General features: G+C 33.7%; 2 long non-coding RNA genes across 4 annotated transcripts; one reads left to right on the plus strand and one right to left on the minus strand.

The window, feature by feature from the left end:
• Window positions 1–9,070: 9,070 nt before the first annotated feature.
• On the plus strand, window positions 9,071–12,404 carry LOC139877243 (uncharacterized). The gene is made up of 3 exons (XR_011768503.1): window positions 9,071–9,347; window positions 10,279–10,536; window positions 10,785–12,404. It is a non-coding gene; the product is annotated as an uncharacterized lncRNA (long non-coding RNA).
• Window positions 12,405–14,425: 2,021 nt separating this feature from the next.
• LOC139877278 (uncharacterized) lies at window positions 14,426–27,637 on the minus strand. Of its 3 annotated transcripts, XR_011768522.1 has the most exons (8): window positions 27,359–27,637; window positions 27,194–27,287; window positions 26,961–27,030; window positions 16,081–16,165; window positions 15,714–15,810; window positions 15,016–15,097; window positions 14,800–14,888; window positions 14,426–14,719 (listed from the first exon to the last, which is right to left on the minus strand). It is a non-coding gene; the product is annotated as an uncharacterized lncRNA (long non-coding RNA). The 3 variants fall into 3 exon arrangements; XR_011768520.1 differs by lacking the exon at window positions 16,081–16,165; XR_011768521.1 differs by lacking the exon at window positions 16,081–16,165 and having other exon boundaries at window positions 26,961–27,041.
• Between the last annotated feature and the right edge of the window lie 208 nt (window positions 27,638–27,845).

The following is a 27,845-nucleotide window of genomic DNA, read 5'->3' on the forward strand; positions in this document are numbered from 1 at the left end:
GAGGTGTGGGGGCCCAGATTGTCTCTAGGCTTACCACTAATTTTTTGTAAGTTTTAATACTTTTAAGTTTATTATAATAATAATAATAATAATAATAATAATAATAATAATAATAATAATAATATTTCTTTCTAAATTATATTTCTTTCTAATTCTAATTCTAAATTGAAAGAAGTCCGCTCCGTTCTTTTTCGTTTGTTTAGGTAACTTAAACACAACGGTAAGACATTTCCAGAATGTGCCCTAAATTAAAAAAAAAGAGCGCAGATGCCCTAAAGAGGTCCTGAGGAATGAAGGGCGCAGAGATTCATCCCTAATTGTGAACATATATCTGTTGAAAACTAAACTTGATTTTGGGCTATGTGTTTTAGATTTGGGCTTGCAAGTATCCAAGTATTTTAAATCAAGATTATAGTCCATTATCTAGAACGTTCATGTAATATGTAGTAGTCAAAGTGTGTAGAGTATTCTTGTAAAATATCTAAGTCTAGAATTATCATGAGACTTAGGAAATATCTAGATACTTGTAGATAATGAAGAGTTCTAGACTACTCCATTGAGTAGTATAAATAGAGGGCTTCACCCCTCATTTGTAATCAAGCAAAGCAATTCAATAAGCAATAAAAGAAAAGCTTTCAATATCAATCAAACATCTAAATCATCAATCCTCTCTTCCATAAATAATATACATAACCTCATATTTCCAACAAATTGGTATCAGAGCTTGGTTAGACAAGATGATGGCCAACAATGTCATCACGTTTTCTCGCCTCACAAAGGATAATTATGATCGATGGAGCATCCAAATGAAGACCTTTCTAGGTGGACATGACTTATGGGAGATTGTGGAGGAAGGCTATGAGGAACCTGCAGAAAAAGGTCCTCTCAGCAAGGAGAAAAAATTAATGAAGACGAACGATCAAAAGGCTCTTTCCATCATACAACAAAGTGTAGATGATGGAGCTTTTGAGAAAATTGCAAGTGCAATCACCGCCAAGAAAGCATGGGAGATCTTGGAGAATTCTTATAAGGGAGTTGATAAGGTGAAAAAGGTTCGACTACAAACATTACGAGGTGAGTTCGAATCCTTAAATAAGAATGATTCGGAATCAATTTCTGATTATTTTACAAGAGTCTTGGCGGTTGTCAATCAATTAAAGAGGAATGGTGAAACTCTAAGTGATGTAAGAGTCATTGAGAAGATTCTTAGATCATTAGATTCAAAATTCGACTATATAGTCGTAGCCATCGAAGAATCTAAAGATCTAGAATCAATGACTATCGATGAACTCATGGGTTCACTACAAGCCCATGAAGAGAGGTTCAATAAGAAAAATAAGGAGCCTTTGGAGCAAGCTTTACAAGCAAAACTGTAACATCCCAACCCGTAATACAAACGATCACGCGGAAATATCAATAAAAAATTTTTTTTTTGCTGGAACAGCATATGGCGCGGCGCGCCATATGGCCGTGCGGCGCGCCAAACTGGCCTGTCCAAAAAGTCATGAAATGCGAAAATGTTTGACCACTTCCCGACGTATTTAGACAAAACGCTTTTAACCATATATTAACATATGTAGAACTAACACGTCCCATTAATAAAATTAGTTTTACGAAGACCGGGCCCACATCGGCCGTTTTACGACTTTCGTACGAAAATACAAGTTTTCAACCACATGATTTGTAATACAAAATAAAGGCCGAGCATGGCGATTGGGGATACGCTACCCAATCCTAATCAATCCAAAAGCAAGCCTTCTAAAGCAACTACGCAAGTCCACTAGTCCCCGCTTACCCGAGCCTCCGCATCCATGCAATCTATAAAAAAAGTCAACAACGAGAGGGTAAGCTAACGCTTAGTGAATGCAATACTTATACATATACATATGTAATTTACCTACACGCATCCACTTACAATACCATGCAAATAAAATGCATAAACGAGCTAGCAACACCAAACATACGACTAGCAACAACGTTAGTATATAAATCGCCACAATAATATACTAAATCACAATAATGCATAAATATAACAAACCGTTTCCTGCTATGGCACTACCGACTTGTAGACGACCAATAACGTCGAGTGTAATGGTCGTGTGTAAATAGGATATCTTAGATTATCATTATTTGATAATCTACGTAAAGCTTTTTAAACCTTTATTGATGAAATAAAGGTTATGGTTTGTTTTAAAATGAATGCAGTCTTTGAAAAACGTCTCATATAGAGGTCAAAACCTCGCAACGAAATCAATTAATATGGAATGTTTTTAATCAATAAGAACGGGACATTTCAAGTTAGCACGACTGTATTTGAAAGAAGTCGTCTCCAGACATGGAATACCAATCTCTATTATCTCTGATAGGGATGGCAGATTTATTTCAAGATTCTGACAGACATTACAGCAAGCATTAGGAACTCGTCTAGACATGAGTACTGCCTATCATCCACAAACTGATGGGCAGAGCGAAAGGACGATACAAACGCTTGAAGACATGCTACGAGCATGTGTTATTGATTTCGGAAACAGTTGGGATCGACATCTACCATTAGCAGAATTTTCCTACAACAACAGCTACCATTCAAGCATTGAGATAGCGCCGTTTGAAGCACTTTATGGTAGAAAGTGCAGGTCTCCGATTTGTTGGAGTGAAGTGGGGGATAGACAGATTACGGGTCCGGAGATTATACAAGAAACTACCGAGAAGATCATCCAAATTCAACAACGGTTGAAAACCGCCCAAAGTCGACAAAAGAGCTACGCTGACATTAAAAGAAAAGATATAGAATTTGAAATTGGAGAGATGGTCATGCTTAAAGTTGCACCTTGGAAAGGCGTTGTTCGATTTGGTAAACGAGGGAAATTAAATCCAAGGTATATTGGACCATTCAAGATTATTGATCGTGTCGGACCAGTAGCTTACCGACTTGAGTTACCTCAACAACTCGCGGCTGTACATAACACTTTCCACGTCTCGAATTTGAAGAAATGTTTTGCTAAAGAAGATCTCACTATTCCGTTAGATGAAATCCAAATCAACGAAAAACTCCAATTCATCGAAGAACCCGTCGAAATAATAGATCGTGAGGTTAAAAGACTTAAGCAAAACAAGATACCAATTGTTAAGGTTCGATGGAATGCTCGTAGAGGACCTGAGTTCACCTGGGAGCGTGAAGATCAGATGAAGAAGAAATACCCGCATCTATTTCCAGAAGATTCGTCAACACCTTCAACAGCTTAAAATTTCGGGACGAAATTTATTTAACGGGTAGGTACTGTAGTGACCCAAACTTTTCCATGTTTATATATATTAATTGAGATTGATATTTACATGATTAAATGTTTCCAACATGTTAAGCAATCAAACTTGTTAAGACTTGATTAATTGAAATATGTTTCATATAGACAATTGACCACCCAAGTTGACCGGCGATTCACGAACGTTAAAACTTGTAAAAACAACATGACGATATATATATGGATATACATATGGTTAACATGAGATTATGATAAGTAAGTATCTCCATAAGTATATTAACAATGAGTTATATACATATAAACAAGACTACTAACTTAAGGATTTCGAAACGAGACATATATGTAACGATTATCGTTGTAACGACATTTAAATGTATATATATCATATTAAGATATATTAATATATCATAATATCATGATAATATAATAATTTAACATCTCATTAGATATAATAAACAATGGGTTAACAACATTAATTGAGATCGTTAACTTAAAGGTTTCAAAACAACACTTACATGTAACGACTAACGATGACTTAACGACTCAGTTAAAATGTATATACATGTAGTGTATTTAGATGTATTAAAATACTTTTGGAAGACTTCAAGACATATATCAAAACACTCATACTTAATGAAAATGGTTACAGTTACTTTTCCATTCTTTTCTTTCATCAAGAATTCTAGTCGTATTCTTACCCGTATTATACACAGCTTCAAAACGTATTTACTATGAGTATATACCAATAGGAACTAGCATGGGATTCCACTCTTGATTATGTCATGTATGACTAATCAATTTTAACTTCTACCATGAGCTAGTCAACTAACTAGAACTCCTTTTAACCCCACTCACCACTCACCAATTACCACTCATCATTCACTCCATTTCACTTCCAATTCTCTTTCTAATTCTCTCTCAACACACACACACTATTATGAACATATTTTTCCAGTATTTAATCATCATCTTCATCAAAAATCACTTCAAGAATCAAGCTATAATCATCATAGGAAGAACACTTCAAGAACACTTCAAAAATTCCTTCAAGTTTACTAATTTACTTCCAAGCTTTCTAATCCATTCCAAGTAATCATCTAAGATCAAGAAACCTTTGTTATATACAGTAGGTTATCTTTCTTATTCAAGGTAATATTCATATTCAAACTTTGATTTAATTTCTATAACTATAAACTATCTTAATTCGAGTAAAAATCTTACTTGAACTTGTTTTTGTGTCATGATCCTACTTCAAGAACTTTCAAGCCATCCAAGATCCTTTGAAGCTAGATCATTTCTTATCACTTCCAGTAGGTTTACCTACTAAACTTGAGGTAGTAATGATGTTCATAACATCATTCGATTCATATATATAAAACTATCTTATTCGAAGGTTTAAACTCGTAATCACTAGAACATAGTTTAGTTAATTCTAAACTTGTTCGCAAACAAAAGTTAATCCTTCTAACTTGACTTTTAAAATTAACTATACACATGTTCTATATCTATATGATATGCTAACTTAATGATTTAAAACCTGGAAACACGAAAAACACCGTAAAACCGGATTTACGCCGTCGTAGTAACACCGCGGGCTGTTTTGGGTTAGTTAATTAAAAACTATGATAAACTTTGATTTAAAAGTTGTTATTCTTAGAAAATAATTTTTATTATGAACATGAAACTATATCCAAAAATTATGGTTAAACTCAAAGTGGAAGTATGTTTTCTAAAATGGTCATCTAGACGTCGTTCTTTCGACTGAAATGACTACCTTTAAAAAAACGACTTGTAACTTATTTTTCCGACTATAAACCTATACTTTTATGTTTAGATTCATAAAATAGAGTTCAATATGAAACCATAGCAATTTGATTCACTCAAAACGGATTTAAAATGAAGAAGTTATGGGTAAAACAAGATTGGATAATTTTTCTCATTTTAGCTACGTGAAAATTGGTAACAAATCTATTCCAACCATAACTTAATCAACTTGTATTGTATATTATGTAATCTTGAGATACCATAGACACGTATACAATGTTTCGACCTATCATGTCGACACATCTATATATTTTTCGGAACAACCATAGACACTCTATATGTGAATGTTGGAGTTAGCTATACAGGGTTGAGGTTGATTCCAAAATATATATAGTTTGAGTTGTGATCAATACTGAGATACGTATACACTGGGTCGTGGATTGATTCAAGATAATATTTATCGATTTATTTCTGTACATCTAACTGTGGACAACTAGTTGTAGGTTACTAACGAGGACATCTGACTTAATAAACTTAAAACATCAAAATATATTAAAAGTGTTGTAAATATATTTTAAACATACTTTGATATATATGTATATATTGTTATAGGTTCGTGAATCAACCAGTGGCCAAGTCTTACTTCCCGACGAAGTGAAAATCTGTGAAAGTGAGTTATAGTCCCACTTTTAAAATCTAATATTTTTGGGATGAGAATACATGCAGGTTTTATAAATGATTTACAAAATAGACACAAGTACGTGAAACTACATTCTATGGTTGAATTATCGAAATCGAATATGCCCCTTTTTATTAAGTCTGGTAATCTAAGAATTAGGGAACAGACACCCTAATTGACGCGAATCCTAAAGATAGATCTATTGGGCCTAACAAACCCCATCCAAAGTACCGGATGCTTTAGTACTTCGAAATTTATATCATATCCGAAGGGTGTCCCGGAATGATGGGGATATTCTTATATATATATGCATCTTGTTAATGTCGGTTACCAGGTGTTCACCATATGAATGATTTTTATCTCTATGTATGGGATGTGTATTGAAATATGAAATCTTGTGGTCTATTGTTACGATTTGATATATATAGGTTAAACCTATAACTCACCAACATTTTTGTTGACGTTTAAAGCATGTTTATTCTCAGGTGAATACTAAGAGCTTCCGCTGTTGCATACTAAAATAAGGACAAGATTTGGAGTCCATGTTTGTATGATATTGTGTAAAAACTGCATTCAAGAAACTGATTTCGATGTAACATATTTGTATTGTAAACCATTATGTAATGGTCGTGTGTAAACAGGATATTTTAGATTATCATTATTTGATAATCTACGTAAAGCTTTTTAAACCTTTATTTATGAAATAAAGGTTATGGTTTGTTTTAAAAATGAATGCAGTCTTTGAAAAACGTCTCATATAGAGGTCAAAACCTCGCAACGAAATCAATTAATATGGAACGTTTTTAATCAATAAGAACGGGACATTTCAACTTGGACATAGGATCAAGAGATTATCGCATATTTTACTTTTGCATTTGAACAATTATTTATTTCCGATTGTAACGACATTTCATTTTTCCGCTGCGTACTCATTCAAGTTAATTTAATCATTTAGTTTTGTTCTCGTTTATATAATATGTTGGTATATTTTGATATTAAGTCACATTTCACCCAGGCCCTAACTGGGGGTGTGATACTTACTTTTTTACAGGTATGTATAAACCACATTAACCATTTCTCATCACTCATATATTTCACTAACATCTTTCACTTCAAAATCATCATGTTAACTAACAATGTTACTTTCAACGTTCATGACGATGGGTATTTTTTCGACAATATGAAGGAACACTACGGTGGTACAAAACATATGTTGGATGTAGTTGTATTCAACGTTGATGTATCTACTTTGTTAGATTATTTAAGATGAACCATTAATTGCAAGGCAGCTTGGTTTGCATATTGGAATGAAGAATTGGAGAATTTCGAGTGACTTGACGACAATGATGAATGGGCCAAAATACTCGGAAAAGCAATAATACACTCGAAACATATCGAGCTGTATACTAAGACTATTTGGGACCACATTCCAACCGAGAGTGATGGTATTGCGGATGGATGTCATAATGATTGAATTTTAGTATAACTAATCGTAGTTTTAATTCAATGTAAGCCAAGTTTAATTTAATGTAATGGTCTTATTCAGTTATATATTTATATTGTATTATTAAAACTAATATAGAATTTTTATAATTAAAAATGAATAAAATTAAAAAATGGATACTGGAAATGAAAACTAAACAACACCACCTGTTTCTCTCCTCGGTCACTTTCAGTGTATTCAAAGGACACTGAAAATGGAACTCTAACGTTGTGTTCTCGATTTTTTTTTTCGGTGGAAAAGAATGGAGTGGATAGAGAAGGAGAGAATAATGACAGACAAGAAAAGAAAGTAATATAAAATATGTTAGATGTATTCTCAAGTTGAGTTGAATGTAATGGAAAGGAAAATAATTAGAATATACAACTTTATAATTGTACCTTTTTTTATGGAAGCAAATTAGTAATTCAGAATCTCAAATTAAAGAATCTCAAATTAAAGTTGAAGTCAATATATAAATAAAGATGCATAACAACTGAGAAATCTATTAGGGTGATTCGATCCATACACAAACTTTTTACTTATCTAGTCATGTATCAAAATATATGTAGACTTTTAGTCAAAAGACAAAGAATTAACAAGCAAATATAATACATTATTGTAATTGTATATACAAGTTCATGTGTGACTGTGATGATATTAAAGCATCGTAGATGCACAAAGAAAAAAGATTTTGAAAAAAAAAAAAAAAAGATTTATAAGCTTCTTAAATCATCTACAAGAGATATACCGCATATACCATTTTATATAATATTGTAAAATTATTTTGGCACATAGTAGTAAATATAGTAGTATTACTTGATCGAGCTCCGCTGCAGTTATATATTGTAGAAGAACCCCAAAGGGTGGCCTAGTGGTTAGGTGCTTGAAAATCTTCAAAGGAGACCAAAGTTCAATCCTCACTACCCACACTTTGGGGGGCTTGCCTTTAAAAAAAAAGTTATATATTGTAGAAGACCACGTATTTGAGAAATCACGAGTATTAGGGTTAACGGGTGTAATGGTTCTTATATTTGTTTTCCATTCCAGTCATCCCAAAATTGAGGTGATTGTAATCTATGTAAAAAGCTCATATATTCCCCTTCCAAACCCTTTCCTCTCCACTCCTTTCCTTGCTATGATTAATTAGTACTTTATCCATCATAATCCTTTCCTTTCCGCTTATTAAAAAACTCGAGAATGCTGCTTAAGAAACAAAACTGAGAAGTAAGTGAATTATTAATAATTTAAAGACAAAATTGCCAACTTGGTCCCTGTGTTATTCGATTTTCTTTTCTTACCCCTCTCACATTGTTCCTGCAATTTTAGTCCTTAGTGGCATTTTCTAGTCTCAAATTCGTCCCTCTGTTAATCAACCCCAATCTTATCATCATCATGTACCAAAAAGTTTACTTCTTTCATCAGATCGCAAGTATGTTGCTGTAGGTAGAATACGAAAATAAACATTTCACGAGGATGTTTTCATAGGTTAGGTAGAAAACGAACAGATTTCTCCAGCTAAAAAACTTCGTATAGTAATGACTGTTTCATCACAAAAAGAATAAAAGAATTAGTCTTGAAACACTATATTATATAAATTTATTTAAATACCAAATAAATGAAGAAATATCCAGATTCATGTATGCTAATGTAACAATCTACGATCTATAATCTGTAATCTATAATCTATCTATAATCTATCTATCTATCTATCTATCTATCTGTAATCTTCTATTCTATAACATATTATAAATCATGAAGATTAGTCTGATGTGTCAGACCCTACCCTTAATCATCTGATCTGACGTGTTAATCCATAAACTAATCCCTATTAACACTAATTAACGCTTTAAATATCCACGCTGGCACTTAACTCTACAGAAATCCCAAATAACTTAACCTATCCTGAAATCCAAATACTCTCTTCTTGTACGCCGGATCTACGACCCATCGCATACCAACCCTAAACTTGAAATTATTCCACCGGAAATCCATCGCCTACAAACACAATACCTCTATTGATTCCACCGGAAAACACACTGATTTATGATTCGGATTCAATATAATATCATGCGACTGATAAACCAAATAAAACGATCGCCATAACAACCTTTCATCATCTACCTCCGATCAGAACATTCCATCAACGCTTTTCTCTAATTAGGTATCTTAGTAAACGTTCGTATTAACTTTCTGTTTTTAACACACGCATAGATGAATCCAGTTACTGTTTACTTGAGGAATTCAAATATTAGGGTTTGTATTTCATATTAAAAAATCAGATTTCTTACATATTATTATTTTACGAAATTATAATCGATGAAATCTGTGAATTCATAATGTTATATAAAGTTTTTAACACACGTTTGTAGTCGAAACTATAATCGATGTAATCGTTTGCATATAACCATGTTTTCCTGAATGTTTTTATTCTGTTACTAACATATATTGTATGTAATCTGTAAATTCATTGTGTTGTTTTCACTATTGTTTTTTTGTACGTTCATTAGCACTATATATTTGTTGTGTGGTACTGATTAATAGTAATAAAAAAAAAACTCTGCAACTACTAATAATAACTGAACAAATTATATTCAATTGATATTAAAAATTTTAAAAATCCGCCAAATAAATTTTGAATTTTTTATATTAGGATAAGATCCCTAATCACAATTAATTTTAAACGTGTTTTACCATTCTGTTCTTTTTAACTTTTTGTGACATTCTGATTGATTTGTTGATGATCATAAAAACCTTTTTCTTGATATGGTGTGATCATGAACTGTTTGGTATTTGCGAGATTTTTAGATTGACCATTCAGTTTTTTAAGTCTGGATTAGAGTCCGATTAGATTGAGCTGTCTGTACAAGTATGCATCTCCACAATAAATGGTTAAGTTCCATCCTCATACAAAGTTCATGATACTTTCCATCTATTGCTAACTGAGCCTTACTTTCAGGTACAATAATAAGGTATGGGGATGTTTATTGCTGCGATAGTTGCTTTTGTGTTATTCAAATTTGGTATGGGGATGTTTATTGCTGTAGATGCTTTGTTTATTTATTTATTTCATTTTTTTTTTTTTTTGGGTTTAGGTATGAGAAGTGGTTCATAATGCGGCCTTAAACAGATTTAATAAGTCTCTGGGTGTCACTATGCCATCTGTTTTTGATGCTTTAAGTGGTCATGAACAACTTATATTGGTGAGAAATAGAAAAACTCAGTTAATAAGTCTTCAGTTGGAGAGAGTGGTCATACCATTCAAAATGAATGTGTTGGATCTTCTAATTCTGGTATGGTTGGCCTCTGCGATGATGATAGCTCATTTTTTGTTGCATCGTCGAAACACACATGTACGTTCTTACTATTCTATGATGATATTGAGAATTATTCTATGATAGCTCATTTTTGGTCATACATTAGACCCTTCATACTTTTTGACTTATGCAACTTAATTTATGACAAGCTTGGTTAGAAATTTCAGTTGTATTTATGTGAGTAATGTGTGAATCTCCTGAAGTTTGGTCTACTTTCAAGTTGTTGATTTGTCATAATTTCTATATTGCTTTCTTAATTCAATTATACATAACAATACTTGCAGAAAATAATGGGACAAATCGAAAGAGACATTCAATTTTAAGAGGCAGATATGGTTGTGAGTCCTTCCATATTTTTATTATATCTCAGATGCTTATGTTATGGAATTATTGACTTTCGTTATGTTTTGTTTCTATGTCGAATTCATTTTAATACTTTGACTTTTGTAATTTCATTCATATTAATCAAGTATGGTATTTGGGGCTGAAGCAAGTTAAATACTGGTGGCATATAAGAATTTTTTTACACTGTTGACATTTAAGACCCTTTTATACTTTAACATGTCCTATATTTAAAAGATCAATTGGGCCGCGTTTGTCAAACCGGTCAAAACTTGTCCTTAATGTACTTTCTATGCATACATCACAACTCTTTTATGATCACTTGCAACAAAAAATTGTTTATAACTCATACCAAAGAAGCAGTGCTTCAAAGGTACCCACACCCCAACATTCTTGGGGACCCACCATGTGGAAGTTTGCCCAATACAGACGCAGGTTCGATCCCTCCGGGGGTCAGTCTGTCACATGGTTGGGGGTCCAAGGATAGGGGAGTTGCCGGAGCTATTCCTTGTGGGGTGGACAATGGTTGGTGCCAAAGGCACACGGGATCAGGGTGTTCCCGCCGATTTACACCTTTTGCCCAATAACTGCCCTCATAAGTTACCCACTTTGACATGTTAACCATGTGTCTGACCCCCCCATTCAACCACCTCTTGACAAAAAAATTATATGTGTAAGATGTGCTTTGTTCACTTTTTTACATGCGTTTGTTGATTGTGACTTTTAGGTATGTAGATTTAACAAAATGCTGGATCTCAAACCCTTTCCAAAGCATCCCTCGTGAAGAAATTCACATTACAAAATTCATACTGTACGCATATTGCATAGAGAATTTGATGTGTTATTGTTGTAGTTCTTTATTTCATTCATGTAGTGAAATAATCATTACTTTTCCTCATAACCTTATATATGTAATTATTCTGGCCTATCAACCACATCGCTAATTTTTTTTTCAAGTTTTGGTTGCTAATTTATGACAGTGTGCTGATGGGCTAAATCAAGTATTGGTTGCTTTCTTGAGCCGTCCACAAAACGCTATGTTTTTTGCTTCATCCACATTTTTATATGTTTGAAATGGGTTACTTAGAACCAAATTGATAAATTAACTATATAATTATATTTCTGAGTTTATTTATATGATTTGCAGATCCAAATTGGTTTGTATAATCTAACTCATTTTTAAGTTAGTTTTTCTCTTAACCCAAATTTAATAACTTAGATGTGTATTGTATCTAAGGTTTATATTGAGTATATACATTACTAACCTGATGTTTAAGTACTAGAATACATTGCAGGTGATTTACGTCATGTCTATGTGGTCTAAAATGCAGCCAGTCTATATCGCCAATACGTGGAACGAATCCTAAGTACGCGTCTTGGTCTTGAGACCGGCTATTACGCCATTCTAACTGTGCCATTCTAACTGCGTTGTTCTTGAAGTTCATCTTATGCTCTGGAATGTTGCTTTTCTTCAAGAGATCGACTTATCAATGGGTTGCTTAATTTTGATGCTTTACTTGCATTGCTATTTTGCGAGTAGATCTTTTGTTATGTGTATTCGATAATGGTTTAATTTTGTCATTCATACTTTGCTTCGATCTAATTTTAAATTTAAATCTTCTGTATTAACTTAACTTTCAGCGTTTACTTGCACGTGAATACTCTAAATAATATAATTGAAGCTTAATCAATAGATTGTATAGTAGCTCTGAGTTTGTATGAATGTTTAACTAAAGAAGTGATGATGATGAATTTCTAAAGATATGCAGTAGTAGTAGGCTAGTAGCAGTACTTTTGGATTAGGATCAACAAAATAGAAATTTATCACATCAACATGGTTAGACTTACAATGCGTTGGGAGGGATCGGTTATATTGTTGGTGTATTCAAAGGTGCATGACTGTAAATATTAACCTTTTGCGATAATTGTTTGATAAACTCAATTAATTTTACACGGATTTTTATCCATCTGTGCAACGCACGGGCTCTAATTGTATCATACACCTAATGCGTATAAATATTAACCTTTTCGAATAATAATTTTTTGAGCACCGTGCAAAGCACGGGCTCACATATCAATTTAATTCTGTATTTATATCAAAACAAAATTGCTTTACTTACACAGTTTTTAAATAATAGGTATCATATATTAACAACATAATATTATTTCAGGTACTAATCTAAGGGATCGGACCATCTTGGACAGTTTGCCACAAGGAAAAGTAACATACTTAACTATGTATTTATCGAGTGAGATTATAATACCATATAACAATTTTTAGTTTATTAGATGTACAAAGATACTTGTCATATTTAGCTTAAAATAACGTCAAATGATATAGCGTTTTACATTTCAATTTAGTTTGCTTAGGAGTCTCCGTGCAAGGATCATTTTAACATTTACTTCATGTACAAGGGTTATTTTAGTAATAAATATTTGTATTAATTTCTCGATTTGGTTAAATGAATATGGATATTCATTTCATTATATGTGTTTCAATACTTACAATCAAGGTGATCACTTATATCTCTACACTGATGTTACAGTTTCACATTTTGTTCAATAGTAACAGAATGACATTATATATGAACAATTGAACGTTCAATAATAAATGCCTTCATTCATATTGGTTCCATTACTAATGATTTTAGTAATTTTGATTCCTAAAGATAGACTAACAGTAATGGATGATGAATGTATTGTATTTATGCAAATATTGCTATTATGCACTTTTAAATTTATATGCAGAAACAAACAATGAATATGTTGTATTTACTTTCTTTACTCTCTGTGTAATGACTAAAACAAAGTTCATGTTATCCAACTCTTGATTATGTGTTTTGTGTAAAAAACCATACTTAAGAAGTTCATCCACTAACTAAAATACTTGTGACACGCTATTTATAATATCGTTAATTGCTATACCATTTTAAGAATCAAGATTGTTTGCGGAAGAGTCCCCGTGCAACGCACGGGCTCTTAAATCTAGTATAACATAAAAAGCAGTAAACTTTTTTTAGCCATTTGCATAAAATTATTTCAAAAAACCCTTTCATTAAAGATAAAAAAAAGCAGATGATTTTTTATTAATTAAAAAAATGAAGATAAAAAGTAATTGCCTTTAATTTGAAGTCACGTAAGGCAACAATGATGGTGGCGTGCCACCGTGAAAGGCGGTCGGATTTTAAATCAGCAGTATTCTTGCTATCACAACCCATTAATTCATTCACAAAACAAATCAATTAAAAAAGTTTTCAACTTTGCTTCAATGATCTAGATAAATTAGAAGGGGGGATTATGTTTAGGGTTTGACTCTTGATTGATGATCGAAATAAATACGGATGAAAAAATAAGATGAATTTGTTTAGTTGTTACAGTATAATTTTTGTGTTGTTTTGTTTCTTTTCTCCCTTTTTTCTCTTTTTAAGTGAAAAAAGGAAACTTTTTAGTACATGAGTAACATGATGATGATGAGGAGGATAAGATTGGGGCTGCAACTAGAAAATGCCATTAGGGACTAAAATTTCAAGAACATTATGAGAGGGACGAAAAAGAAGAAAATCGAATAAAATAGGGACCAATTTGACAATTTTGTCTAATGTAAATTAAATTTTGTTTACAACAAGGTAGTTATTTAACCGACCATGTTACGAAATGCGTATATGTGTTTCGTTTCATAGATAGCTTACACTTTTTTAGCTTTACATATTAAACTCGGATGGCGTCAGTAAACTAACAGCGCACAACATACCAGCAAAACTATACAACAAATTCATTCTCGACTGCAGTTTGACACACTTTCGAAAACAATTGTGGCTAAGAATGGCTTCAGTCATGTCATCGATTCACCTTAAACTTCACATATACTCGGAAGATCCTACAAAAAATTCCAATATAAGCTAATAAGTTTACTTAAAGCATGACATAAGACAAAGCAATTAAGAACTTTCAACTTACCACCACAAACGGGTACGTCAATTAAGAACTTCCACTGATTGCACAGTAACTTTGTACGTCAATATATTCTTCTTACTCGTATATCATGCCTGCATAATAATTTTGAAAGAATGAAATACATAACCTGCCAATGTGACAGGAACATAAAATATGACCACAAAACTTCTTTGAATTGAACAGAGATGCATGGAAAAGTTAGAAGAACAAAATTAATACCATTAATATTTATGCTGCTGTTGTTAGCTGATAGCACAGAAACCATTGTGCATCAAGATGTTCTTCTTACACATATTTCATCCTGCATAATAATTTTGGGAAAAGAAAATGAAATACATAACCTGCCAATGTGATAGGAACATAAAACTAAAATATGACCACAAAACTCAACGGAAATGCAAAACCTAAGAACATAACGGTTTATATTATATACTCCATAATTTTTAACATATTTTTTAAAGCAACATGAAATTGGCTAAATAAATTACAATATGATATATGATACAGCCATGAACCAGGAATTCATGCAATCCCTTCATTATATCTAACAAAACACACCCAAAATGCCTAGCTACTGTAATATTTCTAAAGCACACAATTGGATGTATTTCTACATTACATAATTCTGAGTACTTTTATGATAACCAATTCCAACCCTGTTCTATGTGAATGCATCAAAACTTCTACATGAATTTAACAACCACTCATGCCAATCCAAGTTTGAAACATATATGGTATGAAGTTTTAAACCGTCTAAAAAGAACTGTAGTAAACATGATATCCACGAAAAAAATTCCAGCTATGTTAATCTTGACCATTTCTAAAACCGCCGCGCTTGTTAATACACAAAACATAAATTAAGAAAAACTAACAAACGTAGAAAGCTGAAACCTAAACAAAATAAAAAGGGAAATTACCTTAAAGCAAAAACAACAACGAAATCTGGTAGCGATGTAAACTTCACATTCAATTCGCAATCAAACCCAACAGCAAAACGAAAGCCTGGACATTAAACTGAGTAATCAAAAGAAGCAACAACAAACAAACTATTAAGATATGCGATGAAAACTCGTCAAGAAGTAAAAAAAGAGTAGGCAAAAATTACACTTGCAAAAATGTAAGATCCTGTTTTCTCTGCTGTTTTGGACGTCGTCCAAATAGGTGAGACGCCATCCCATTTTGTTGGGCTGGACGCCGTCCAGAATCTTGGACGCCGTCCAGATGGTCTGGCGAACCAGCCTTTATGTTTTGATATTTTAAAAAGGGGTATTTTGGTAATCTTACTTGGTGGACGACTTAAAGGCTCTAGATCAGTTTTGTTGAGCTTCATTACTCCATTTCCAACCACCAAACCTCATCCACTTCAATTCTAGAGTGAGAGTACATTTAAGTGTAAGAAAGCTTAAATAGGAGAGGAAGAAGCTTGTTTCGGGTTCTAGCTCGAGCATTAAAGTGGTTCATCTCCTCGTTAGCTTCGTTTTGATTGTGGTGGTAAGCCCTAAACTTGATTTCTCTAGTTTAATGTGTTTAAGGGTTAGGGTTTGGGTTAAGGTTGCACATAAAATCCATTTATGAGTGATTTGGGGGTTTTGGGTAAGTTTGGGTCATGAAGACCCAAATGGTGACTAACCTAGGGTTTTGAAAGGGTAAATGGTGTAAATGGGTCTTAAAGGCCTAGCAAAATCACTAGTACACTTATAGTTAATGTTAGTGGGTGTCATTTGGGTTGTGGGTGACCCAAATGGGTGTGTTGACCTTGAAATGAGTCAAATGGGTCTTTGATGACCTAGGTTGTCTTGCATGTATGAAAACTAGTCAACTTGGTGATTAAATGTGTGTTAAGACCTTAAATGGCTAGAATTAGGGTTTTTGGTGAAGTTAACCCATTATTAGGGTTAAGGGTGCAAAATGGGTCGGGATTGCACTTTGGGTCAAAAGACACTAGATTTTTGAAGTGAGTTGCTTGACCGACTTGAGTTGTGAATTGATTATGTGCTAAACTGTAATAGGTACGTTACATTGAAGTTGTAAGTTCGGTTATTTTACACGAAGACTCTAAGGTGAGTGGAATAATTATATGCGTAGATATATAATGTATTTATTTGTGTAGCGTGAGATGTGAAGTGTCGATGTGCTAAGACACCACGATCACGTGGCGAGTGAAGTGTCGATGTGTCAAGGCGCCACTCGGGAGTGAAGTATCGATGTGTTAAGATGCCACTCCAAGTAAAGTGAAGAGTGAAATGTCGAAGTGTTAAGACACCACTCGGGGTGAAGTGCCGAAGTGTTAAGGCACCACCCGAGGTGAAGCATCGAAGCGCTAAGATGCCACCCGTGGGGTTAGTGTGCGAAGTGTTAAGTGCACTAATGGTTGTTGTGAACACCGACGGTCTTTAAACACCGTTCCTTGTACGATTGGTTAACCATGGTTTGTGTTGTAGTGTAAGCATATTACTTTTGTCCATGTTATTTATGCTCGTATTATGCTAGCTTGATTATTGGAGGTTATAGCTTGTATTTGTGACGATAAGCTAATTGTGTTTGCTAGCATGTTTGCGGTATTTGTGTAAGTGTATGCAAGTAGGTAAATTATATATGTATTCGTATAATTATTGCATTCACTAAGCTTTGCTTACCCTCTCGTTGTTACCTTTTTATAGGCTCGGGCGTTGACAAGGGTAAGAGCGTTCAATTGGATTAGTGGTCTCCCGCTTGTTTTGATAGGGGATGCTTTTGGGTGTTAGCAGTTGGAGTCCGTCCGAGATTGGGTAGTTTAACCCCAAATACCATGCTCTAGTGTTGTTTGGAACTTAAACTTGTATTTGGTCGAAACTTGTATTTTTGAACGAAACTCGTAAAATGGGCGATGTGGGCCCGATGATGTAAAACTTGTTTTGATTATGCAAAACTCTTAGTTTCACTTATATTGACTTGTGGTAAAAATGTTTTCGTTCAAATGTGTCGGGAAGCGGGTTTTCTGCGTACGTGAAACGGGACACCAGGTCAGTCCCTGGCAGTTCATTGGGACGCCGTCCCGAATGCTTGGACGCCGTCCTAGTTTTAAAAGCTGGACGCCGTCCCAAACTCTGGACGCCGTCCAGATGGTCAGGCCCAGATTTTTTTTTTAAGGCGTATTTTTGGTAAAGCGTTGTCGGGTTGTTACAAGTGGTATCAGAGCATGGTCTAAGGGATTTAGGCGACTTGAGATAGGTGCCTAGACTTAGACTTTATTGTGTGTACGCTTATGCGGGACTTGTAGGACTTTGGGTCGGGAAGGGAATTGTTAGTGCATAGTTTTATGTGAACTAACCATGTATTAATTGCTTTGTGTTGTGTTTAGCAAATCATCAAGCCAGATAGACGTTGTACTAGCAAGTTAATGCGACGTGCTCGCGTAACAATGATTAGCTACCATTGTTACGGGCGCAAATCGTGTCGAACAAGCAATGTACGACGATTGTTAAGCAAGATGGAGTAGTGTGGTGTGTACGTATATACTTACGTGCTATGTCCTTTCGTTTCGTCGTTTAACCTATTTCGTTTTATAGAATGAAGACGAGAAATGGACCCGAAATTGATAACGGGGGTACGAGCGAGGACACCGAGTTGACGGCCAAGATTGAGGCCATTATTAAAAGTCAAAAGGCGGAGTACCTCGAGGAGATTAAGATGTTTCTTGATACAATCGACGAGCAATTAGTCGATGTGGTCAAAGAGCAAGTCAAGGCCGTTCTCCATGAAGATAATGTGGGAAGACGGGACTTTTTCTTTAAGAATTTCAAGGATGCTCAACCTCCTACCTTCGAGGGTGAACGGGACCCACTTAAGAGTGCCCGGTGGATCTCCGATATGGAGGGGGCTTTTTGTACTTGTGAATGCCCTCTCGATAAAAAGACGAGGTATGGTTGTAGCATGTTAAGGGGAGATGCTAAGTTGTGGAGGGATGCAAAAATCCAACTTTATGGTGAAGAGCAATGTATGGACTTCACTTGGGGTGAATTCAAGACGGAGTTTTTCGATGAATACCGAACTCCGGCCGATCTTACGAGGCTTAAGGACGAGTTACGTTCCTTGAGGCAAGGGTCGATGGATTTAAACACTCTCAAATCCGTTTTCTTGCGAGAATATAAATTGCGATAAATAACAGAAATTTAAATGACGATAAATAAAATTGCGAGAATATAAATTGTGATAAATAAACTGCGATAATTAAATGGTAATACGAAATTAACAGTCAGCTAACTAGGAACAGTTAGCTAGGATTTTGTTAGCGTGGATTCTTAATAGAATTTCATATTGTTAATTAATCTGTTTCTAATCAATTTTTATTGTGTCCATTATTTCTTCGTTATGCCACTTTATGGATTCTGATAGATCAAAATCCAAATATGTAATTGGATGAATATGGTTAGTTTGTGGTGAACGGATTTGTATATCGGTGGATGTAAGTAGGATAGTATATGACTTGTTGAAACAGATTCGAAGAACGTACAATGTAACTTATTAATGTGAAATTTAAATAGTCCTCGGGTATTACCTACCCGTTAAAATATTTTCACCATTAACAGTTTGTACAAGAGAATTTTTAATTACAATCTTTATGAAAACATATATACATATATATTTTCTTCAGATGTATTCATGGATTTAATGAGTTAAAATGATATTAAACTCATTTGCTTTTCGGTTGGAACTAGAATAAATAATCTCTAAAACTTTAGAGATTACATATTCGCCATGTCGAACGAAGATAAATGAGGTAGAACGATACGTAGAACGAAGATCATACTCAAAGTACATATGATGATATTGAAGCATGGATTGTCGATGGTACTGGTGCTGTTATTGATTGTACTGTTGGTGCCGGTGATGTTGCTGAAGCTGGTACATTTTGCACCATATTCTCCGAATTGATTATTCGAGCGCGAAGTTCGTTGACTTATTACTCCAGGATGATTGTCGGTCGGAACGAGCGGATGAATAAGGTTTAGAATTGTGGATAGAATATGATCTTGTCGAGTTACCCTGGAAATGGGACTGAAAATGATGTCTCGAACAAGTTCGCCGGTAAACGCTTCAGGTTCATTGTCAAGAGGTGAATTCAGTTGGTGGAAGGGATTGCCTTCTGTGCGTTTCCATTAATTAAGTCAACTACGAACCCATCAGATGAATTGATAATGGATGATTGGTTGATTCATGCCGATGACGCTGTTTTCGGAGCTTAGGTGAACATCTATGTCGGAATAGCTGTCGGAATAGCTGTCGGAATAGCTATCGGAATCTGAGGGACTCGAACTGGTTGCAGGATTCATCTCGTACGATCAGATGAAGGATTTTCAATAAGAAATAAATTATAGGATGTAGATTAGTACCCTGCAATACATAATTTACATATGCATATATAATACTAAAATCCCATAAGTTTCGGAGGAATCTACGGAAGTTGTCAGGCAAAATTACAGTAACAGATACACTAAGATATGAAGTAGCAGATACGCTAAGATATGAATTTTGTCTATATACTAATCATGCAGTCAATGCAGTAAAACGTGTCTAGACTAAGAATGATAAGTAGATGATTTCCAACTAGAAATGATAAGCAAAACTTTTGACATGCAGACACGGTCGAAGTCCAGACTCACTAATGCATTCTAACGACTTATCAGTTAGACACACTAACGCAGACCTGGTTCGCTAAGACCATCTCTCTGATACCAACTGAAAGGACCCGTCCTAATCCATCCGGACGAAGTCCATATCGATTATAAACGATTCACAACAGTTGATTACATCGCGAGGTACTTGACCTCTATATGATACATTTTACAAACATTGCATTCGTTTTGAAAAGACAATCTTTCATTACATCTAAAGTTGACAGACATGCATACCATTTCATAATATATCCTATAATTGACTTTATAATGATCTTGATAAACTCAACGACTCGAATGCAAAGTCTGTTGAAATATGTCATGAATGACTCCAAGTAATATCTTTAAAATGATCAAATGCACAGCGGAAGATTTCTTTCGTACCTGAGAATAAACATGCTTTCAAGTGTCAACCAAAAGGTTGGTGAGTTCATTAGTTTAGCATAAATAATCATTTCATAATTTTAATAGACCACAAGATTTCCTATTTCCAATTCTCGTAAATATACGTCCCATGCATAGAGACAAAAATATCATTCATATGGATTGAACACCTGGTATCCGACATTCACAATATACATATAAGAATATCCCCATCATTCCGGGATCCTCCATCGGACATGATATAAATTTCGAAGTACTAAAGCATCCTGTACTTTGGATGGGGCTTGTTGGGCCCAATAGATCTATCTTTAGAGTTCACGTCAATTAGGGTGTCTGTTCCCTAATTCTTAGATTACCAGACTTAATAAAAAGGGGCATATTCGATTTCGATAATTCAACCATAGAATATAGTTTCGATCACTTGTGTCTATTCCGTAAAGCATTTATAAAAGCAGCGCATGTATTCTCAGTCCCAAAAATATATATAAAAAGGGAGTAATGAAAACTCACTTATTGTATTTTGTAGTAAAAATACATATAACGACATCGAACAATTGTAGGGTTGGCCTCGGATTCACGAACCTATATCATTTGTATATATTCAAAATGATTAATATTTATATAGTTATGTTAATATCCATATTTATATACATAGTTGTTTAGTGTCATATTTAAGAATTCATAGTTTGTTATATGTAAGTATTTATATAAATAATAGTAATAGGTTTGATATATATAATTATATAAAGTATTAATATAATTATAGTATATGTAATAAGTATATTTTATGTACAAAATATTTATCTATTTAAAAAGATAGTTTTGTTAATAATAATGATTTACTAATAATAAAAATAATAATAATAACGTTAATAATAGTATTAATACTAATATATTTATGATAGTAATTATACTTTTAATAATAATTATAATAAAGTTTTCATAATAAAAGATGTGTTATACATACAACTATAATCTATAAACTTAATCAGCTTTCATATGTATTCATAATATTATTTATTAACGATACTTATGATTTTATCTATATTTGTATCATACATAACATACTCCTGGTAATATTATTATCCATAATCTTTAATTTTTACTTTTACTAACATTTTCATATATTTAACTTTAGTCATAATGTCTTTTATTTTTTATAAGTTTCTAATAATGATAATATTAATACTAATAATAACACTAATAACAGCAGCAGCAGCAGCAGCAGCAGAATTAAAAAGACTACCTTATAAGCTCAATTTAAAAAGAATGACACCCAGCAGGGATTGAACCCGAGTCCTCATGCATACCCGACTAACACAATAACCATCCAGACAGTTCTGTTTTTCTGTTGTATAGCCCAAATGTATTTACTTAACCCGTAACTTCGTATTCTATTTCCTTCTTCCTCAATCAGTCGACAATACCATGACCCAAATCAATTCAGTGATTTACCAACATATTTTGAGTCTTGTAATTGATTGTGTACGACTGGTGTGCTTATTATAAAAAAAAAAAATTAAAACCGGACCTGTACTGCAGGGTCTGCAGTCGGCTTGAACTCTCAAGAACACAAATCGTGATTTTAAAATTGAGACTGTTTTAGATAAAATTTACAACACAGATTATGTTGCAGATCATCCTTATAAACTTTCTAAATCTTCAATTTAATATAAAATACTAAAACGAACCTGAATTTCGAAGATAAACAATTTGTTGACTTTTGAAACTTAAATTTGACTTCAAAAATTCATAATCAAAAGGAGAAATTAAAGGCTGAAACTTTGTAGATATCTTCATTAGAGTATTCCAAACCTAACCTCATTTATAGATTTTGAGAATTTATATCAACTTCTGGATTTCGAAAAATTTTGTAGAAGCAGAGGTTTATGCTGAATAAAAGAATTATTTTGCCAGACTCTAACAGCTACGAATTTATACAATTTGATATTGAGGACAGACATCTGGTTAATAAATTATACAAAGAATTTCGATGGTTTTATGGTCGATGGAGTTGACAGAAAGAAACAGCAGGTACGAAAATATATATATAAAAGAAATAAAAAGTTCAATCAATCCACTCACTGATTTTGTTTGTAAGCACTTGTTATATTCAGTTTGGAATAAATCTGAAGACAGAAACAAGATTTAAAACAGTTGTGAAAGATACACAAAACTGAATTTGATTGTGAATTGGTACGTTCAACATTATATATTAATATTTAATCATTATAATTATTAATTATATTAATAATAATAAAAATTCTAATAATAATAATAATAATAGAATTAATATTAATAACAATAATATTATTATTATCAAATAATACTAAAAATGATATAAATGATAATTTATAATAATAACAATCATGATAATACTAATCATAATAATAATAATGATAATAAAATGATAATAATAATAATAATTTTATTAATAATATTAATAATAATACTAACATTAATAATATAGTTATTATTAATTAATAATAATATTAACAATAAAAACCTAATAATTTACACATGTTCATTTTCATATTTATATCATACTATTATTAATACTGATATTAACATTAATATATCTATTTTAATAATGAAAGTAATAACATTAACATTAATACCACAACTGTGTTTTATATTGTAGTTACACTTATTTATATGTTATTAATCATTTATTATATAAATATTTAATACGTATACAATCTATCAATATACCTATAGTACTAATTATGTATCGATGTCACATACCTATTCTCACTACTATAGGTGTAATTATGTTTTTAAATATCATATTTATTACGTAGATAAGTATGTTAATTATATATATCGGAATAATTAAACTCAATGTATAACATTATAAATTTTAATACCTTGTCGTTGTTGACAAATAATGTTAGAAATTATTTATCTTCAATACACTTTATATATTCAAATTAACAAGTTTTTCTTATTCGAAGTTATTTTCCATAATAACTAAATCATATAGTAGTTCATTATTATATTTAATTTATTGAATATAATTATTTACATGTATAGTTATTTATATATATACATTTAGATTTTCAATTATAGGTTCGTGAATCGTCGGATAATAGTCAAAGGTCAAATGTTTTTCCATATCAACAGTTTAAAGATTTTGAGACTCACATTACAGACTTTGCTTATCGTGTCGGAATTTTAGTAAGATTAAGTTTAAATTTGGTCGGAAATTCCCGGGTCATCACAGTCCGGCTATCACCAAATGCGGGTTCGTGAGGAAGATATTGAGAAAACGGCCTTTCGAACACGTTATGGGCATTTTGAGTTTGTAGTTATGCCTTTTGGTCTTACGAATGCACCGGCGGCATTCATGGATCTTATGAACCGAGTGTGCCAACCTATGTTGGACAAGTCGGTAATTGTGTTCATTGACGACATACTTGTTTATTCAAAGAGTATGAACGAACATTAACGTCATTTGCGTGAAGTATTGAAGAAGTTACGAAAGGAGAAGTTGTATGCTAAGTTCTCCAAATGTGAATTTTGGCTAAGGGAGGTTCAATTCCTTAGTCATATTGTGAACAAAGATGGTATTCAAGTAGATCCGGGAAAGATAGAAACGGTGAAGAGTTGGAGACAACCGACTACGCCTACGGAGGTCCGAAGTTTTCTCGGATTGACCGGTTATTATCGTCGGTTTATCCAAGACTTTTCTAAGATCGCTTCTTCGTTGACGAAATTGACGAGGAAGAATGCGAGGTTTGTTTGGGAGAACGAGTAAGAAATTGCTTTTCGATTGTTAAAGGAGAAGTTATGTCAAGCTCCGGTTCTAGTTTTGCCGAAAGGGGTGGAAGACATGACGGTCTATCGTGATGCTTCTTTAAATGGGCTCGGGTGTGTCCTAATGCAAAGGGGTAAAGTCATTGCATATGCCTCTCGACAATTAAAGGAACACGAGACGAGATATCCGACTCATGACCTTGAGTTGGCGGCGGTTGTGCATGCGTTGAAAATTTGGCGCCATTACTTGTATGGTGTTAAAAGTACGATCACGTGCCATTACTTGAAAATTTGGCGCCATTACTCCATTTCCAACCACCAAACCTCATCCACTTCAATTCTAGAGTGAGAGTACATTTAAGTGTAAGAAAGCTTAAATAGGAGAGGAAGAAACTTGTTTCGGGTTCTAGCTCGAGCATTAAAGTGGTTCATCTCCTCGTTAGCTTCGTTTTGATTGTGGTGGTAAGCCCTAAACTTGATTTCTCTAGTTTAATGTGTTTAAGGGTTAGGGTTTGGGTTAAGGTTGCACATAAAATCCATTTATGAGTGATTTGGGGGTTTTGGGTAAGTTTGGGTCATGAAGACCCAAATGGTGACTAACCTAGGGTTTTGAAAGGGTAAATGGTGTAAATGGGTCTTAAAGGCCTAGCAAAATCACTAGTACACTTATAGTTAATGTTAGTGGGTGTCATTTGGGTTGTGGGTGACCCAAATGGGTGTGTTGACCTTGAAATGAGTCAAATGGGTCTTTGATGACCTAGGTTGTCTTGCATGTATGAAAACTAGTCAACTTAGTGATTAAATGTGTGTTAAGACCTTAAATGGCTAGAATTAGGGTTTTTGGTGAAGTTAACCCATTATTAGGGTTAAGGGTGCAAAATGGGTCGAGATTGCACTTTGGGTAAAAAGACTCTAGATTTTTGAAGTGAGTTGCTTGCCCAACTTGAGTTGTGAATTGATTATGTGCTAAACTGTAATAGGTACGTTACATTGAAGTTGCAAGTTCGGTTATTTTACACGAAGACTCTAAGGTGAGTGGAATAATTATATGCGTAGATATATAATGTATTTATTTGTGTAGCGTGAGATGTGAAGTGTCGATGTGCTAAGACACCACGATCACGTGGCGAGTGAAGTGTCGATGTGTTAAGGCGCCACTCGGGAGTGAAGTATCGATGTGTTAAGATGCCACTCCAAGTAAAGTGAAGAGTAAAATGTCGAAGTGTTAAGACACCACTCGGGGTGAAGTGCCGAAGTGTTAAGGCACCACCCGGGGTGAAGCATCGAAGTGCTAAGATGCCACCCGTGGGGTTAGTGTGCGAAGTGTTAAGTGCACTAATGGTTGTTGTAAAAACCGACGGTCTTTAAACACCGTTCCTTGTACGATTGGTTAACCATGGTTTGTGTTGTAGTGTAAGCATATTACTTTTGTTCATGTTATTTATGCTCGTGTTATGCTAGCTTGATTATTGGAGGTTATAGCTTGTATTTGTGACGATAAGCTAATTGTGTTTGCTAGCATGTTTGCGGTATTTGTGTAAGTGTATGCAAGTAGATAAATTATATATGTATTCGTATAATTATTGCATTCACTAAGCTTTGCTTACCCTCTCGTTGTTACCTTTTTATAGGCTCGGGCGTTGATAAGGGTAAGAGCGTTCAATTGGATTAGTGGTCTCCCGCTTGTTTTGATAGGAGATGCTTTTGGGTGTTAGCAGTTGGAGTCCGTCCGAGATTGGGTAGTTTAACCCCAAACACCATGCTCTAGTGTTGTTTGGAACTTAAACTTGTATTTGGTCGAAACTTGTATTTTTGAACGAAACTCGTAAAATGGGCGATGTGGGCCCGATGATGTAAAACTTGTTTTGATTATGCAAAACTCTTAGTTTCACTTATATTGACTTGTGGTAAAAAGGTTTTCGTTCAAATGTGTCGGGAAGCGGGTTTTCCGCGTACGTGAAACGGGACACCAGGTCAGTCCCTGGCAGTTCATTGGGACGCCGTCCCGAATGCTTGGACGCCGTCCCAGTTTTAAAAGCTGGACGCCGTCCCAAACTCTGGACGCCGTCCAGATGGTCAGGCCCAGAATTTTTTTTTTTTTAAGGCTTATTTTTGGTAAAGTGTTGTCGGGTTGTTACAAAAAACAATCGTTCGCAAGAGCCTGTATGCTCTTTTAAAATATTCCTACAATTGTAATGTCCATCATCAATGTAAATAAAAAAGTTCAATTTACTTCATAATGAAACATTTACATATAGTGTGAAAAATTATATGATGATCATAATGCAAGAAACTTAACAACATCAATAATACCATTATTATTATATTTAGTACCACAATGTACTCTAATAAGATAAACTAACTAAATACCTCTTTCGAGGCGTCTTGATTCCAAAATTCGCCATCTTATTCTATCTTGTTATTGACAAAGTTTGTCATCCTACAGAAATACTAATCAAATTAATACACATTATTATCTAGATAGGCCTCAACATATACAACATGATACTAATCAGCAGCATAGGTATATAATTGTAAATGTACATGTTAAAGAAAAGAGAAAATAAGCAATTAAGCAGATGAAATTAAGAAGCTAACTGTACCTTCTTTTCCTTCTTTCCTTCCCTGCGCTGATCTCTCAATTCAAACCCTAATTTTTTCCCCTAATTGTTGAATGCTTCTTCAAACTTCATAGATCTGTTAAAAAAACCCTAACATTAAACACACACAAAAACCATGTAAACAAAAATCAACAATAAAAAAGATACCTGGAATTAAGCCTGACGGACGGATTAGATAGGTAGGGTTTAAGCCTTCCGGTGACGACGACGCAGAAGCGGTGGTCACGACGGTGAAAGTCGCCAGAGATCGAATGGCGATGGATCAATTTTAGATATGACATGTGTGATGTTGCAAAAGAGAAGGAAAAGGGAAAAGATTGAAGTTCTTGTTGATCAGTCGTAAGTGTTTGAAAGGAGTATTCCAGAAAAGTAGAAGAATGTGGAACAAATGATAAGAGGGTAAAAAGGATGATGAAGGTGGAAGAAGGGAGGTGAAAAGGTAAAAAGGTTCAAAAAGTACCTCCCGTGGAAGAAGCATCTAGAGTGGTTAAGGTGATAAATATCTAAGTTCTAAAATGACAGAAATGCTCTTTCCTAATAGTTTAATGCAGTCTACAGTAAAGTGAATTCACAACTCGAATGTATAATAATAATAATAATAATAATAAAATAATAATAATAATAATAATAATAA

This window comes from Rutidosis leptorrhynchoides, chromosome 11, assembly GCF_046630445.1.
Source record: "Rutidosis leptorrhynchoides isolate AG116_Rl617_1_P2 chromosome 11, CSIRO_AGI_Rlap_v1, whole genome shotgun sequence".
NCBI classification, from domain to species: domain Eukaryota; kingdom Viridiplantae; phylum Streptophyta; class Magnoliopsida; order Asterales; family Asteraceae; genus Rutidosis; species Rutidosis leptorrhynchoides.